The sequence below is a fragment of the Marmota monax genome, unplaced genomic scaffold (genome assembly GCF_021218885.2).
Source record: "Marmota monax isolate L192 unplaced genomic scaffold, Marmota_monax_Labrador192_F-V1.1 WCK01_AAM20220418_F8-fsc00633, whole genome shotgun sequence".
Classification (NCBI taxonomy): Eukaryota; Metazoa; Chordata; class Mammalia; order Rodentia; family Sciuridae; genus Marmota; species Marmota monax.
Genome location: NW_026695216.1, coordinates 63,425 through 78,924, shown reverse-complemented (window position 1 = coordinate 78,924; position 15,500 = coordinate 63,425). Strand labels below are relative to the sequence as shown.

The window sequence follows — 15,500 nt, the reverse complement described above, 5'->3', positions numbered from 1 at the left end:
AGCAAAGACATGAGGCTTTTTGATGCCTGAGCTACTTAAACTTCCAGACTGTAATATAAAATGCAAATTCCAACTTAACTTGTCTTTTACATGATTTAATGGCAAAATTCTTAATTCTGAATAGGCAGGTATGTTCAGCCAGGTCTGACTCAGTGGACACGTGGCAGGTTCCCTTTGGCAGGGCCTAAAGTGCATGACTAGCTGCTAATTTGAATCCTCCTCCTCATCCCTCTGCATGGGTGTAGGTGGGGAGATGGCCAGGCCTAGGGTGTGGGAGGATGAGTACACACGACCCAGGGTCTTCCAGGAGGTTGGCCCTCAGTCAGCAGCCCAGGGCTTACCCATGCTGTACCCAAAATGTTCTGTTGTTGATCTCTGTTATCAACAGCTTTGAAGTGTTGAAATTACAAAGCAGACACCTGACATTTACCAACATTCCTTCCTCAAAATAGCATTCTGTTCACTGCCTTCTGCATCCTCAGGTGAGAGAAAGCATGTTTCAGTCCTAACCTTGCTCAACAGAGGAACAGCTAACGTACACACGAAACCTCGACAAAGGAGGACCAGCCTTCCATGACCCTCACAAAGCCAGAACGTTTAGCTCTGGTCTAAATGCAAAAACCCAAGTCCTGTATTTAATTAACAGAGAAATACAGTGATACAATGCTATGCAACCAAATGCTAATTTCTAGAATGATCACTTGTATTCCTGAAATATTAATCATCCAAGAATGGGAAATCAAGACTTGGCAGACCCTTCTGAAGTCAGGAAAGTGACCTAATTTATGGTAAAAGTACATTCAAGGGAAAGTCACCCTGGAAGTGTTTATCACTGTCTTCATCAGAGTTATGGGTGCATTGACGTCACATGCAGAGATGTGCATGAGGCAAGGACCTGCCCTGCTCGGCTCTGCCTCTCTGGGCACCTAGCAGGCCCTCCACCTGAGCCTGGGGTGTGGATGACCTACTTGGTGGACAGTGGTGAGAGGAACCCCTTCCAGGGCTCACATCCTTTGTCTTCAGCATTGACCTTGACATTTTTTCCTGGGAGGAGGTGCTGAGGACCCCTGGGCTGTCCACCATCACTGCAACTCCAGCTGGCCTAGCACTGACCTCTTCTAAAATGCAGAATCTGATTAGAACATTTGCAGGGAGGTTCCAGGGAAGCAGAACAAAAGAGGAACTTGCTGCCCAGCAGCCAGGCCGTCCCACTGGGAGGAGGACGCTTCCCTGCCTTGAGCTGTGAGCAGGCTCCCCAGAGGTCCTGGAAAGCCCCAGAGCTCTCCACCCACAAGCCCAGGGGCCCTGAGGTCTCTGGTCAGTCACTGGTGGCTGTCAGTCTCTGCTTTCTTGGGTACACTTGTTCTTGGGGAAGGGCTCAAACACTGAGAGGGAGGGATGGGGTTAAATCCCTAACATGGCAGTGTTCACACCACATTAGCCTTAGGAACACTACAATTAGGCATAGAATTTTATTCCTGTGATAATATATTGGAAGCCCTGAAAAAATCCAGCAAGAAAGGGATTTCCCTCCGGGGGATAGAAAAGAAGGCAAAACAAAACCGATTCCTCTGGAGGATACACAGCCTGCACGGCTACAGTCACCATCAACACTAACTTGACCTGCAGCCCAAAGGTCAAAATGAGGTGCAGCGCCAGGAAATTGCAAACAGCCTGTTGCCCCCCGAAATCCAGAGCCCAGAATCCCTGCAAGTGATCCACGAAGCTGCTCCACCTCCAGGTTATCTGCAAAGGGCACGTGACTGGGTCACCGAGGAGCCAGCAGGACTGTCTGCAGAAAAGGCTGCCCTGAGCACTCAGAGCGGGACGATCCTACCTCCTCGGCCCCCAGCCAGCCCCCTCTTCCTGGCAACTGGTGATGAGCAGCGCTTTCTCCGACCCAGACAACAAACAGCTGGATGAATGCCAGAGGACCGTGCATCCGTGGTCGACCGTGCCCTTTTTAATCAACTTCCTAATTAAAAAATGCCATGCTGGCACAGGGTATGAAGGGAGTGGGCCCGGACTATTTCACAGAATAGCACCCTCTAATCCTGGGCTGCTGGAAATCCGTGCTCTTACAGATGTTTATGAGTTTTCCTGGTGCAGAGATAGAATCAATTTGCTTGCGCCTGGCCCTCAAGACGTATTAAATTTATCCTGAAGGAAACTGGCTTCTGAAAAGCTCTTGCCCAGATGCATTAGGCAGGTGGGAGTTTCAGCGAACCAAAGGGCCCACTGGCAGATGCAGCATTGATTTCTGAAGGTTCACAATCTAGCAGACAGCTCCAGAGCAGACTCGATTTGATGGCTCTCTATGGGGTGCCCTGCAGACTCGATTATCTCCACCACCAGTCTGGCTAGCATTGTTTTGTGGCGACAATGCTCTCTCCCTTCAGCTTCTGTGCAGAAGGCCAAGGCCACTGGAATGCCCGCACCCAGGAGGGGAAATGGGGCCAGACATAAAGCCGGCCTCTGGGAGATGTCCACTGCTTTCCATCTCTGGAACCGAGGGGCAAGGCTGGCTTTTTAAAAAGCATTCTGTGGAGTGCCATTAAAACACACTCTGGATCCAGGCTGAGGTAACGGCATCAAGGTACCTCTCAAAACAGTGCTGGAGCTAGAAACCCTGTGATGAACGCCTCTGTCGATGTGCCAAGAAAGCCCCCCCCCCCCATAAATTATTAATCCCAAGTAGTCTGATTTAGAGTCCTACGCCTGACATTCCACACCTGAAAATTTCTCAAGCAATCGTCAATGTCCCCAAGGTGATTTTCTTTAAAGCCATTTGAGTGTGCTACGCAAGCAGTGAGACTTCAGAAAAGAGCAGCCAGTGTGTGGCACTGGGTCACGAAGTTCCCCAACAACATGAAAGAGCGCACACGTATGTCTACAGCACACACACCAACACGAAGGCTCAGAGGTCGGAGCCTGCACCCAACATCTCACACCACATCCTACACACGACACGTACGCACCCACAAAGCCACTGAGGGGGTTAGCCATGTGCTTCCAAGGGTGCAAAAATACATCTGAGCACAAAATGTTAAAGGAAATGAGGCCGAGTCACATTTTGAAAGAGAAATGTTCGCCTGTTTCCCATTTACAGCCAGTAGGAACCCCACCAAGACAACAGCACGGGCATGCGCAGCCAGAGGAGCCCCGTGGGACAGCATGCTCCCACAGACCCACAGGCAGCAGGAGGTCAGGACACCTGACAGTTGGGCAAATATTTGGAATCTCAAGGATGAATTAGACAATTTTGCTATGGAAGGCTGTATTTCCTTCCAAAGTTGATATTCAACTGAAAAGTGAAACTAAAAACAGAACAATTCTCTTAGAAATCACACCTCAGGCTGGTGCACCCCAGCACACTCCTAGCCTGGACCTCTCATTGTCTCTCAGGCAAGCCCCCCCGAGCTCCCGAGCTGGGCCACTAGCTGAGAGCGCGTGGCAGAAAGTAACTCTGCCAACCGGAAACTCGCGACGTGATGTTGGTCCCCAAAAACCACAGGGAAGGCTGGGCTTCTGCTGGGAGAGGCGGCCAGCACAGGGAACCTCAGGAGGAGGGGCACAGGGGCCCCTTGCTTTGGGTGAGCAAGTGGGGTTAAAGACCAGAGGCAAGGATGCTGCCCCGAGAAAGTTACAGCCATGGTAACGTGAAAAGCAGCATCCGACTCACACAGAGCTTGGCTCACTCTAAGGAAAGGGAGTAAGGGAAAATAAGCACGACTTTTCTCTAGGAAAGACTTCACAGATCTGAGAACAATTTGGTATTTGTTACCTTGGGTAAATATCATTAAAACTCAGTGCCTTTTCCTTATTCTACTTTATCAGATAATTTAAAATGAAATAGAGAGCAAAACATTTGTGTGCATACATATGCATTAATATAAAAATAGAGAATCCACTTGTTATGCAAAAAATACTGCTCAATGTAAATAATCAGAAACTTGCAATACGTCCAGGAAAATGATCAAAACCAAGTTCACAGCTTCCCTTAAGGGGTTAATATGTTTCCCAATATCTGGGCTTGAGGTTTAGGTTCATTGAAGGCATTTTTGCCTATTTGGAAAAGCATAGGATTTTAAACAGAAGAAATTGCACCCCCCCAAAAAAAAGTTGTATTTTTCTGTCAAATATTCACTGTCATTGTCTAAAGCCAACCAATGCCGAGCAACACTTTTTAGAAAGAACTTAGAAATAAAAGCCAATGAAAGCATTAAGTGTTCTAAAACATTGAAAATACAGTTAAAGGATGATAATTTCTACTCAAGTTCCACCTTAAATGCAGACGATATAATTAGGTCAGTTAAATGAAAACCTTGCCTTTTAAGGAGAACGGGGATTGCTAAGACAGGGAGAACTATTTACCAGTGAATCCCCGATGGAAGGAGGTCTAACTGAATACCAAAGCACCCACATTGCAGCACCACAGCTCAGAATTATGTAAGAAACCAGAGCCACTGGTGACAATAGGTGCTGGTCCACAGCATTCCTCTCTCTTCCCAACTCAGGACACTGATCTGCAAAAAGGATCTCCATTTTTCCGGAAAGAACTGAGAACACCAAAGGCTGAGCTCATTTTTATATTTGCTCTCTGTAGATTCTCCGATCAATAGAAACTTCAGTTCAATTTTCACAATCACCAGTAAGTTACTGTTTAGATGAGCTAAAACCTTCCAGCTAGGAAAAATATACACTAGTCAAAACTAATTAGTCTGTGCTTTCATTGAAACGTTTGCTAATTTTGCTGATCTCGATACACTGTTCCAGAAAATATTAATTAATCACGTTGAATAATGGCTGCTGCAAATTTCTGAAAACAATAATCTCTAAACAGTTAATTTTCACTTCAGACTTATGCACAGGAAGATGGATGGAGCGGCCACCCCACGCCACCAGCAGATGACTGTCCTTTTGTCACTGACCATAAGGAGTTGAACTTTGCTCCACTTTGGGAAGCAGAGCCTATGCTCTGGAACAACAGGAGGAGAGGACATATTTACCTGCAGGGCATATCAAAGAGAAACCTGAAGAACTGCACAACAAAGTGGTCCAAGCGGATCATCTGCGCCTGCAGTCCCACTGGGCACCTTCTGCTAAGCCATCTTCTGATAAGCCGTGGTCCCCAAGGCAGCCACCCCTGCCTTCCATCTCAGGGACTCACCCAGGAAGAGCTCCAACCTGCTCCAGGACTACAAACTCTCCTAATGCTTTTGAACGCCCACCATTTGTTCTCCATTCATCCAATCAACTTCCCAGTGCACAGCTTCTCTCCATCGGCGCGCAGACACAGGGCCACTGCTCATCTGTATGCTAATTATTTTGCCACATGGACAAAAGTAATAATGCTTTCAGACAGGAAACTAACAGGCCTGAAGTCGGAGATGGAAATTAATAAGTTGACACCACTAAACGAGACGGGAGACGGGCATGCGTGCGGCGCTCTGCCTGGGGACCAGGGCAGCCTCCATTAGAAGGCGGCAGCCAGGCGGCCCCGGCTGCCAGTCCTGCCCGGGCTGTGTGCATCAAGCCCTGGTTCCCTGGGAGACCACATCTCTGCCGCAGAACAAGAGGAGCACAGAGCTCACTTACCCTGTGTCGGGCTGCATCCTTCCAGCTACACAAACACATTCACTCCTAAATCCTAACCTGGGAGGAAACTCATCACTCATCTAGGTAATTTTCAAGCTGTGGCTGTGGATTAAACCAGTCATTTCTAACCTTCCTGTTTATGAAGCTTGCAACACAGTCAGACAAGATTGGGATGTATGCTGTACGCTTCCTACATTGTACCCACAGGCCTCTAAATCTCTAGAGCAGAATGTGTATCATGTGCTGTGCTGTATTTAATGTAATAGACGAGAACTGTAAACACCAAAGCCAGGCTGCTACAGCTACCAGCTAGGTAATACATCTAAAAATATCTCCCCTATCACGGATGCTATGGTAGATCCGAGCTGTGGCCAAAGAAACCTCACAGAAGTCAGCTGAACCTGGGGTGTTCTGAGTGGTGCTGCATCAAAACAAAACAAAAAGTGGGTCTAAGACCCCCTACCACTTCTTAGGCTGGGAGGAGGGGACTCAAGGGTTAACTCTAAGTGATTCTCAAAATCTTCCTGGTTGCCAGCCTCCCAATATTATTCCATTTCAGTATGAGCTCTTTTTTTTTCTTTAATCATTTTCCTTTAAAACAGGAGACAGAACTCTTCTCTAAGAAAGTTACAATGTTGTCAACCTTTTAGTGTTGCTTAAAGAAAAAATACAAGAAAAGTTTACTCTATAAACACAAGACCCAGGAAGATTTCAAAAATACAAAAGAGAACATAGATCCATGACTTTCATTAGCATTTTTCCTTTTTTTAAGGAAAGTGCTGATTTTATAAATGGCTTCTCGAGTTGAGAAACGTTGCCACTGCCCTGGGCAAGCCTGTCCCAGCTCGGTGGCTACAAGGCCACAGGAAAGGCTGAAGGCTACCTCAGCACCTCCCCCTCCCCAAGCCGCCTCTCAGGCACAGACTTCTGCAACAACAACTCAGGAAGCAGGCGGCCAGCGGCACAGGGGAGTCTGAGGACCGTCCATTGTTGGCTGACTGTCTACCAAACCATGCGGTTCTAGGAGTCCCACTGTGTAAGCAGACAGAGCTGAGGGTGCGGGCGGGTGCAGAAGCAATGGGTGCTCAAGTCCTTAAGAGAAGGTCTGAAATCACCTGGAGAGCTGGGGACCGCCACAGCCAGGCAGGCCAAGCTCGCATGCCACCCTTAAATAGAAGGAAAGAGGTACCTTTTTGCAGAAGAGTGGTGCCCACAGGCAGGCTGCTCGGCCCGTGCCCCTGCTCCTCAGTCTGCTCACACGCGCAGCGCTGTGCCTGCCATGGACAGCCCACCGCACGTGCTGGGCGCAGTTGCCTCTATCTCCATTCCATTCACCCCACCCGCCAGGACTCCCCTCCGTCAGCTCCCGTCCACACTAGCGCCACACGGGGACTGACCGCTGCAGGCTTCCACGGAGCACGGTGGCGACAGAGGCTCCCGTGGGGAGGCGGACATGGAAGTCCTGAGTTTCCAAGAGCACCCTCCTCCTTCTCACGGTAATTCCTCTGAAGACGGAGTCCGCCTGACAGTGCAACCAGGCTCACCGGTTGCTACAGGGGACTGTTCCCTTCCCAGCGAGCCCTGCCAGAAACCACCGCAGTCTGGAAGCAGGGGAGGCTTTCAGGGAATATCCTGCACCGTTCCATCTTCCCGGCACAATGCCCCTTCTCTCCACCAGAACGTCCCCTCCCCCTCCCAACTTTTCTAATAATCCCCACATGGGGAGCAGGGATTTCTTTTTTCTTCTCTCTCTCTCTCTCTCTCTCTCTTTGAGGGAGATATATTGTAGGAAGAATTTCCTGATGGAACAGCCCAATATGGCAGTGTTGATCAGTAATTTTTCACATAATAAATAAGCTTTTATGCATTCTTTCTAGTTTTATAACACCTGGCTTACATTTTCTCTGCCATCTCTGACTACTTCTGCAAGTACTCTGGGGACTCATTACGATGTCAATGCTAAAAACAGTCTCATTGTGGAAACATGCATAGAAAAATCCGGTGTGTACGCTTGAACAATGCAGGTGTGAAGGGGGAGAGAGGCAAAGAGACAAACAGGGACAGAGTGAATGAGAGAGGACAGAGGACAGGGAGAGGGAGGTGGAGACAGAGAGGACACAAAGCTCCTGCAAACTGAGCCTCTGCAAGCTGCAACCCATCCTGATGGGAGCATGTTGGGCTGATGCCTCACAAATGTCGGATGTCAGAAAAATCAGACAACAAATCACTGAAGTGAAGTACTTTGAACTACTTCTCACACAACTTATGGTCATTAATAGGTAGAATTCTTAATACGTGGGATATGCCAGTTTAAAATGTCTTGCTTTAATACCAGCCACACATGGTATGTGGATAGGGCTCCCCCACAAAACCCGAAAACACACAGGGTATTCCATTCTTCAACTTGGTGGCATCTTTTGTCTTTAGTTTGGAATAAATGTTTATCAAAGGCAGGCGTAGTATTGTAGCACTATGCAGTTGGGTAGGGAGAAACTTAGTTTGGCAAAACACATAATAGTCATTTTCAATTTTTGTTCAAGTTTATTCTCTGTTACTCCTTTTTAAAAAATGCTACCCAATTTTTAAAAGAAAAAGAAAGAGTCATGGAAAGGGATCTTTAGACTTGAACTTCAGGGCCTGATGGTGCCCACAGCAGGCCGGGCAATGGTGTGTCTAGAAGAGCTCCACACAGGACACTCTTTGCTTCTGCCACTCACTGGGGTTCTGGGCAGAGTTCTGGGGAGACTTTCCACCAAACTAGACGCCCTGGCACAGCCGGATGCATTTGAAAAGCTGGTTACTGAGGAGGAGTCGGGGCTCTGGACCAAGAGGGTTCCCAGCCGAGCCCTCTCCAACTGCAGGAGCACTGGGCTTGCCTCCCACCCCCCCTACCCCCGGAGGATGTCAAATACCTAAACACAGGCAGAGCTTCAGGCTGCTGGAAGTCAAGGTGTCACCAGTAAAATGCATAACAAGTGACAAAGTATCTCAGAGGCTGTGATAAGTATTTTTAAAACAATGTTTCTCAAATTAGATAGGCTATGGGAAGAGTCAGAATGTCTAGTCTATACATGTGATTTAAAAATATCACTCACTGAACAAAATGAATTTTTGTAGAAGAAATTGGCTTTTAAAATTGCCTGTGTAAAGGCAGATGAACAAATAATTAGACTGTTAATTCAATATTTTAAATTTTAAGTAGAATTTATTAGAAAAATTTAGAAAAGCTTTGAAGGCAAAATAAGTTGTCTTTTTACCCTGATCCACGAAAGTTTACAGAAAACAGAGGGAAATGATCAGACAGTGAAATGAATAGTTTATATGAATAAACAAAAGAATAAAATTTTTTAAAAGAGTAAAGAAATTCAAGTGTGAAAAACAAATAATTAGGAGAAAGGCCGAACAAGCACAATGAAAGCTCCCCATTACAGGACACTGTTCTCTGAAAGTGCCCACACATTCCAGAAACGACATTTCACGGATCCTAAGAATTTCTGCATGTCACTCCTCTGTGGTCACAAATTACTGCTCCCTCAACCATGGTCCCAGCTTCTAACACATATTTAAGAAATTGGCATCACTGTGCAGCTGGATGGGAGCTTCACTCCAGAGAAGTTGGAGTGAAGTGTCATGCATGCTTCCTGCCCTACTGTCACACCAGAGGACCCTGCTCATCTGTCAAAAGTGGAATTTTATTAATATCTGAAAATGTTTGAATAAATATTTTTGTTTCGAAGATGTAGAGTTTACAGTTTTCTAACCCACAATTATGCATACACAGGTAATTTTTCAGGTTCATATGCTTGATAATTTCAAAACCAAAGTAAAATGTGTATGTAATGGCAGCTGGGAGTTTTTTTTTTTTATTTTTTACAAAATAACAATCTTCAAGTACAGGGATCTTTGCTGCCACCACCTTCAAAACATCTAATTGTGACCATAAAGCCTGCTCCTACTTCTACCTCAACGGGCAGGATCATTAAGGTGATGAAAGTGAGCCATTTCCACATTGCCAGGAAGCCTGTGGGGAGCCCTCGCGGCTGAAGGACTGCTATCAGTGCGGACAGCTCCCGGTGCTGAAAGGGAGGCAGAGGGCTGCTCACAATGGCTGGCTCTGCCTGCCTCTGAGAAATCACAGCAAAACTGAATGAGGTGGCGGTGCTGAGACTGAATAGCAGAGGCTCAGAACAATGGCCGCCAGTTCCAAATCCCACTATAATCACATTAATGAGATTAATCAGTGAATTAGCAGCAGTCAAATGTCAGGAAGGCGAGGAAGAATCCAACCAAGATTGGTAATTAACTTTTTTTTTGTTGTGTGTGGGGGGAGTCAACTGTGCTACCTCCTAGGCTTTTCAGAAGTTGGCAGCTCTGCTCACAATCTTGGGACTATGAGTGCAGATCAAAAGGCAAAGACACCATCCTTCCTATTGCAATATAGATCCAGGTACCACATTGCTAATGCTTAGACTACAGTCCTAAGGAAAAAGAAAAAAAAGAAAGAAAGAAAAGAAAAAAAAAAAAAAACCTCACGCTACTTTAAATAACCTCCATAAACTATCCAGATTTTGTTGTTTTAAACTTTCTTGACATGCAATTAACATGGAAAATTAATTTCTTCTTTTTGAACTAAAGCTAAAACATAAAAAATATGGCTGATTAAGGAAAGGAAGGATTATATAACAAGGGGTGCTGCTTCCAGTAGCTCTGAGGTGGGGTGGCGAGAGTTTCAGAAGTGCAGCCAGCCAGGAAATGTGGTAGCAGTGAGCATATCAGCAGTGGCCTATTGTCTCCCATGCAGAAGGGAGAACACTCAAGTGCGACTTCAGGGAGACCTAGCAACTGGAGGGTTACACTGCAGGTGATTGGAGCACAGGAGCTCCTTTAGGGCAAGAGGAGAAAAACAAACTTCTTTCTGGTAGATGTCACTTAGCAGCATTTTTAATGTACAAGCAACACTTTGGAGTGAAAGTTTGTGAGAGGTGAAAACTTCTAGAAATGCAATGATATTGTTTACAGAAAGAAATATTGTGCAATTCACTTTAATTGTTAAATAATGGCATTTTTTCCTACATGTAAGACACACCTTTATCTATTGTTTGAAAAGCTACATGACTTTTATGAAGTTGAACAATTAGACCCTGCTCTGTCTGGGAGTGTGGTATCGGGCTGCTTTTGTCTGTGATGTTAATTTTGTTCAGTGAAAAATATAAATACTGGAGCAAGAAAGCTCTTAGATAACTCTTTCACCCAATTTAATAAATAACATACTAGTTTACAGTTTATATAATTTTAGTTTAAGAATGTGTCATGACTAAATTTCTGCTGAATTTAAAATATGTGCTCTAAAATAAATAAATAAATAAATAAATAAAATATGTGCTCTATGTTTTCTATAGCTAACTCTCATATGAACATTTAAATATTTATTTTCATTGCTTTAGTCCAATCTATCTTGAAGGAGCTGAACTTTCAGTTTATTTATTTGAGTGGCACTAAAAGACATTTTTGTTAAAGTGAAATGCTGTTTTGTTATTATGAACTTCAAACATTGAGGATATTGTTAAAAATCTTTATTTGAGATTCTCAATTTCAAGAATATAAATCAACTTTCTTTTTATAATTAGACAAATACAGCAATACATCAAGGATGTCTAGGACTTTAACAGCACTTGGGTAAAACCGTCTGCTCATTTGTATGTAAAGTACTCCCATGAAGTCTGGGAAGTTCTTGCTTCGCGAGCCTCACACCATCCAGTGTTATGCATGCAGCGAGGTTTTTGTTTTTGTTTTCGTTTTATAAACAGCATCATGGTTAAGGCAAGCAACCTAACACCGTTTCGCTTCACAGACTCCTGTGGACCACAGACCTCCGGCTCAGGAACCTTTGAGCTACCAGTCTCAGCACAGAAAATTACTTTAACAGGAGAAAACAATAGGGTTGCAGCACGAGCCCATGCAGGACAGAACACGGAGTCTCCACCACGTCCCCAGAATTATCCTAACGAGCACCACGTACCTCACAACACGACCACACGGCTCACCCGCAAGTGACAGCCAGTTCAGGGCACAGAGGAGGAAGCCCTGTCCCCACGATGGAGGACAGGGGGAACACGCGTGCCCCCAGAGACAGCCAAGCTTGCTTTGTCTTCAGCGAACACTGTATCATAACCCACAGTCCAGGGAATAAAAAACGAAAGACACCCACCAACCACGGGGGAAAATCAGCGGCTCCTCGAAGACCGCAGGGAAGGCTTCTCCCTCTGCTCAGTGTGCAGTGGCTCAGGGAAAAAAGATGTCGCCCGGGCAGGGACGACAAATGCAGCAGGACGGCTGGAGGCCTGAGGGGTCCGCTTCACTTCCACGTCCCCCACGCAGCCCCACTCATCCTCTCCCATGCTTTCTCTGCACTTTTTTTTTTCACTAGCTCCAAATCCCCGGCATATGACCTTCTGTTAAATAGATAAAAAAAAAAAATTGCTTATCAGTCATGCAAATGAGGCTGAATTCATTTTCCACAACAGATGGCCTCATAGATAATGATGATGGAAGAGAGAAAATTGAATGTCTCTCACAAGGTGGCCATGGCAACCGAGAGCAGAATAATATCAATAATAAGCTCACTGCATAATAAGGTTGTCAGTCCTACAAATCAAAGTCTCCAGCTAAATCAGGTACACCACCCCAGCTAGTCACCAGGTAAATTACACACACACACACACACACACGTATGTCTGTGTGCATGTGGGTGTGTGTGTTTTACAGTGACCGTGAAGAAGACCAGAATTCCAACCACTCGGTGGAAGTGCGTATGTGGCAGGGGGAGGGGGTGGTTGGATAATGAAATGACAATGTGACTTTCTTTCTTTTCTTTTTCTTTCATTATGTTTTTTGCACTGGAGTGGGTTTCCTGAGCGATCTTCTAACTAGCCATATTGAAATTTGGAATGGGCTTGGGGAAGGCTCCTCTCCTTCCACCGCCTCCTCCCCGCTCTCCTCTGATGTGGTGCACTGCCTGGATGTGAGAGCAGCTCGCCCGCCCGAGGCTTCCACCTTGGCTCCCAGGGGGACATCCTGCAAAATGAATCAGCAGCCGTCCTGAGCAGGCTGATTAAAATGAAAATGGCAAGGCACACGTCTGGGCGGGACTGGAGCTCAGTGTTGCTGCCTGTCTGGCAAGCATGCTCCATATAGCTCTTGCTAATAATGGCTTGCTGCCTCGCCTGTTTTTAAAAAGGTATCGCCCTTTTCCCCTGCAGACTGGCATGGTGCTGTACATGTGTGTGCCTGTGTGTGTGGCCAGGGAAGGGGGTGGACTTCTCCGTTCGTCTTCCCCAGGGATCACATGCAGACTGCCTGACACCATTGTTTCAAAACTGAACTTCTGTCTTTGGAGGAAGAGTGGTGGGTGGTAAGCCCAGGCTGAAGGTCGCCTGAAGACCAGGACTACGGGTCTGCACCCCCATGCCACCCTTCCTAGCCAAATGCCAGGCAACAGACCTTGAGAAGGCTCTGGTGCTGGCTTCCGGGGATCACAGCTGGACGTGCAGGAAGGCAGCTGGGGAGAAGCCCGTTTCCACCTCGGGCATTTGCAGCAGACTGCACCGCTGTCCTAGGTACCACACAGCACCGAGTCAGGGGGGAGGATGAAGGTCACCCAGATACAACATTTATTGAAAATGTACTAAAAGTAGGTCTTCATCTTCCTTCAAAATACCCAGGCATAGCTTTAAGATCAACAACTATACTTTTAATATGTATGTCAAATTTTTATTTTTAAGGAATTCTGGAAATTAGACCATTATTAACTCTCATGGAAAAATGGCTTGAGAATGAGAAGCAAGAATTTGTCAGAAATCCCCATTCTTTTTCTCATCTTTCACTCTGTTGTAAACCGTTTTCTGATTTTGCTGTCTAAATTCTCTCCTTTTGGTGACAGTTGCATGATTTTTGCATGGAACTACAGTCTCTCTAGCTGCTTGTTTTTGTCTTCTGTGATTCTGCCTCTGAGATGGGTTTCTCCGCCTGCCCTCCAGCCCCGCCGCTGCCCTGTGAATCAGAAATCAATAGAGCTGCCCTAATGGAGACTCCACTCGGCTCACAGCGACCGGCTGCAGCCTCCCGCTCCCTCTCACAGAACTGATGACGTCCACGCAGCTTTCTCAGCTGATTGGGCACCACATCGGATGTTCTGTGAAGCAAAGAATAGGAATCATTTATAGTCGGTGGGAAAAAAAATGGGAGCATGTATTCTCCGGTGTCTACGACACTGCTCCTCAGCTCTTGCACTACAGCCACGCCAGTGAGTGCTCCGGGTCGCACGGTCACCGTGGAGTAAGGAGGACTCCAGAAATGACCGCAGGACTGCAGCTGCAGAACAATGGGGATGTGCTTCCATCTTGGGAAGGACAAAGAATTCCTCTACAAGTATGCCAATCAGATCCCCATGAAGGTGCCAGTGGCCAGGTCAAACAGGGGCCCTGCACACCGCCTCAGGCTTCAACATAGCTGGGTACTTGAAGGAATCTCCAAATGTGCTTCAAAAATAAAATCTACAATCATAAGGACACTCTCAAAGCCCAAATGCACATTGTCACCCTGTCAGGCCCCAGGAGTCTGCTTGGGTCGTGTTAGAATTAGATTCAGCTTTCTTGTTAGTTTCCCCAAAGCTTGTCTCCCACTAAGAGGGACATTTCTAAATAATACTAAGCCATGATATTTAAAATCACAGAGCTGTATACACGTAAGTATCTTTCTCACACGCTTGTGCATATCTATGGAAATACAGTGTCAGATAAGGGCCCTGCACACTTGTGTGCCTGTGTGAGTGTGCAATGTGCTTCAACAGGTCTGGTCTCCTGAAGCCGTGGGGGACTTCCGCAGCTCCACAGGCCTCTGAGGTTGTACCCTCAGGGTGAGGTGTCCCTGGTCTCCAGGGCAACAAAGGGCGCCTCTCCCCTGGCCCCACACCCCACCTGCCTTCAGCCTCTCACTGGCAGCACCTCAGCAGCCTCGCCTGGCTCCTCCATGAGGCATCCCTGTTCCTCCCAGCGCCCCGCCTGACTGTCAGAGTGGAGCCGGGCACTCAGAGGGCAGAAGAGAAAGGAACAGAGGGAGAATCATGAAGCCACAGAGCACCCGCAGAGCCACGTTTCAGCCTGTTGTATGGTTACATTGTACCTGCACTTGAAGAATTACGATTTCTAAAAAAATAAAATCAGCTGCTCTGCTGCAGGGTACCGCAAAGCCCTGCAGGATGAATGAGGACCTATAGTTTGCAATTAAACCAGGTGATGGAACAATCTGCATCAAATATCAATCAAACTCTTCCTTAAATTGTTACAAGTATACTTCTTGCTGCACTCAACTTAGGAGTTCATTGCACAGATTAAATCCTTTCTTTGTCAGAAAAAGCATAGCTTGTCTCCTTTAATTTCATTTACATATTTATTTATTTGTAAGAGAAAAGAAATTCAAATGTACAAGTCCCTTCCAATGGATGTGACTTCTAATCTAAGACAGGAAATAATAATAAATGCCAGATATTTGTGGTTGGAACTCTGAAGGGCACAGGCTAGGCCCCAGGCTGTCCCCCCCCTCTGTGGCACGGTGTCCCATTGCTCCACTATGACAGGTGACCTGCAGGCAGGGAGTGCAGGCCCCTGCCTGTTCTCCAGACACACAGGAGGTCCCAGCATGAGCCGTATGGAAGGAGCCCCCAAGGTTCTCAGATGCCACAGTTCACCCACGACACAGGGACACATTAGTAACTCCACATCGAGGATGATGAGGACCTGTCTGGGTTTTGTCATTGAAAACTCATGATCTGTGGGATGTTGCTCAGAATTACGTGTGCGTGAGTGATGGAGGGCTGTGACGCCTGCGGGGACTCTTAGACAGGT

At 46.5% G+C, this 15,500-nt stretch overlaps 1 protein-coding gene across 20 annotated transcripts in view; it reads right to left on the bottom strand.

The window, feature by feature from the left end:
* Myt1l (myelin transcription factor 1 like) overlaps positions 1-12,401 on the bottom strand; it is a 395,041-nt gene extending 382,640 nt beyond the window's left edge. For 16 of the 20 annotated variants that reach the window (XM_058574987.1, XM_058574986.1, XM_058574988.1 and 13 more), the window contains exon 1: positions 11,618-11,800. The gene's annotated coding sequence lies outside the window, so the exon portion shown is untranslated. The other 4 variants (XM_058574977.1, XM_058574978.1, XM_058574975.1 and 1 more) reach the window with 4 other exon arrangements.
* Between the last annotated feature and the right edge of the window lie 3,099 nt (positions 12,402-15,500).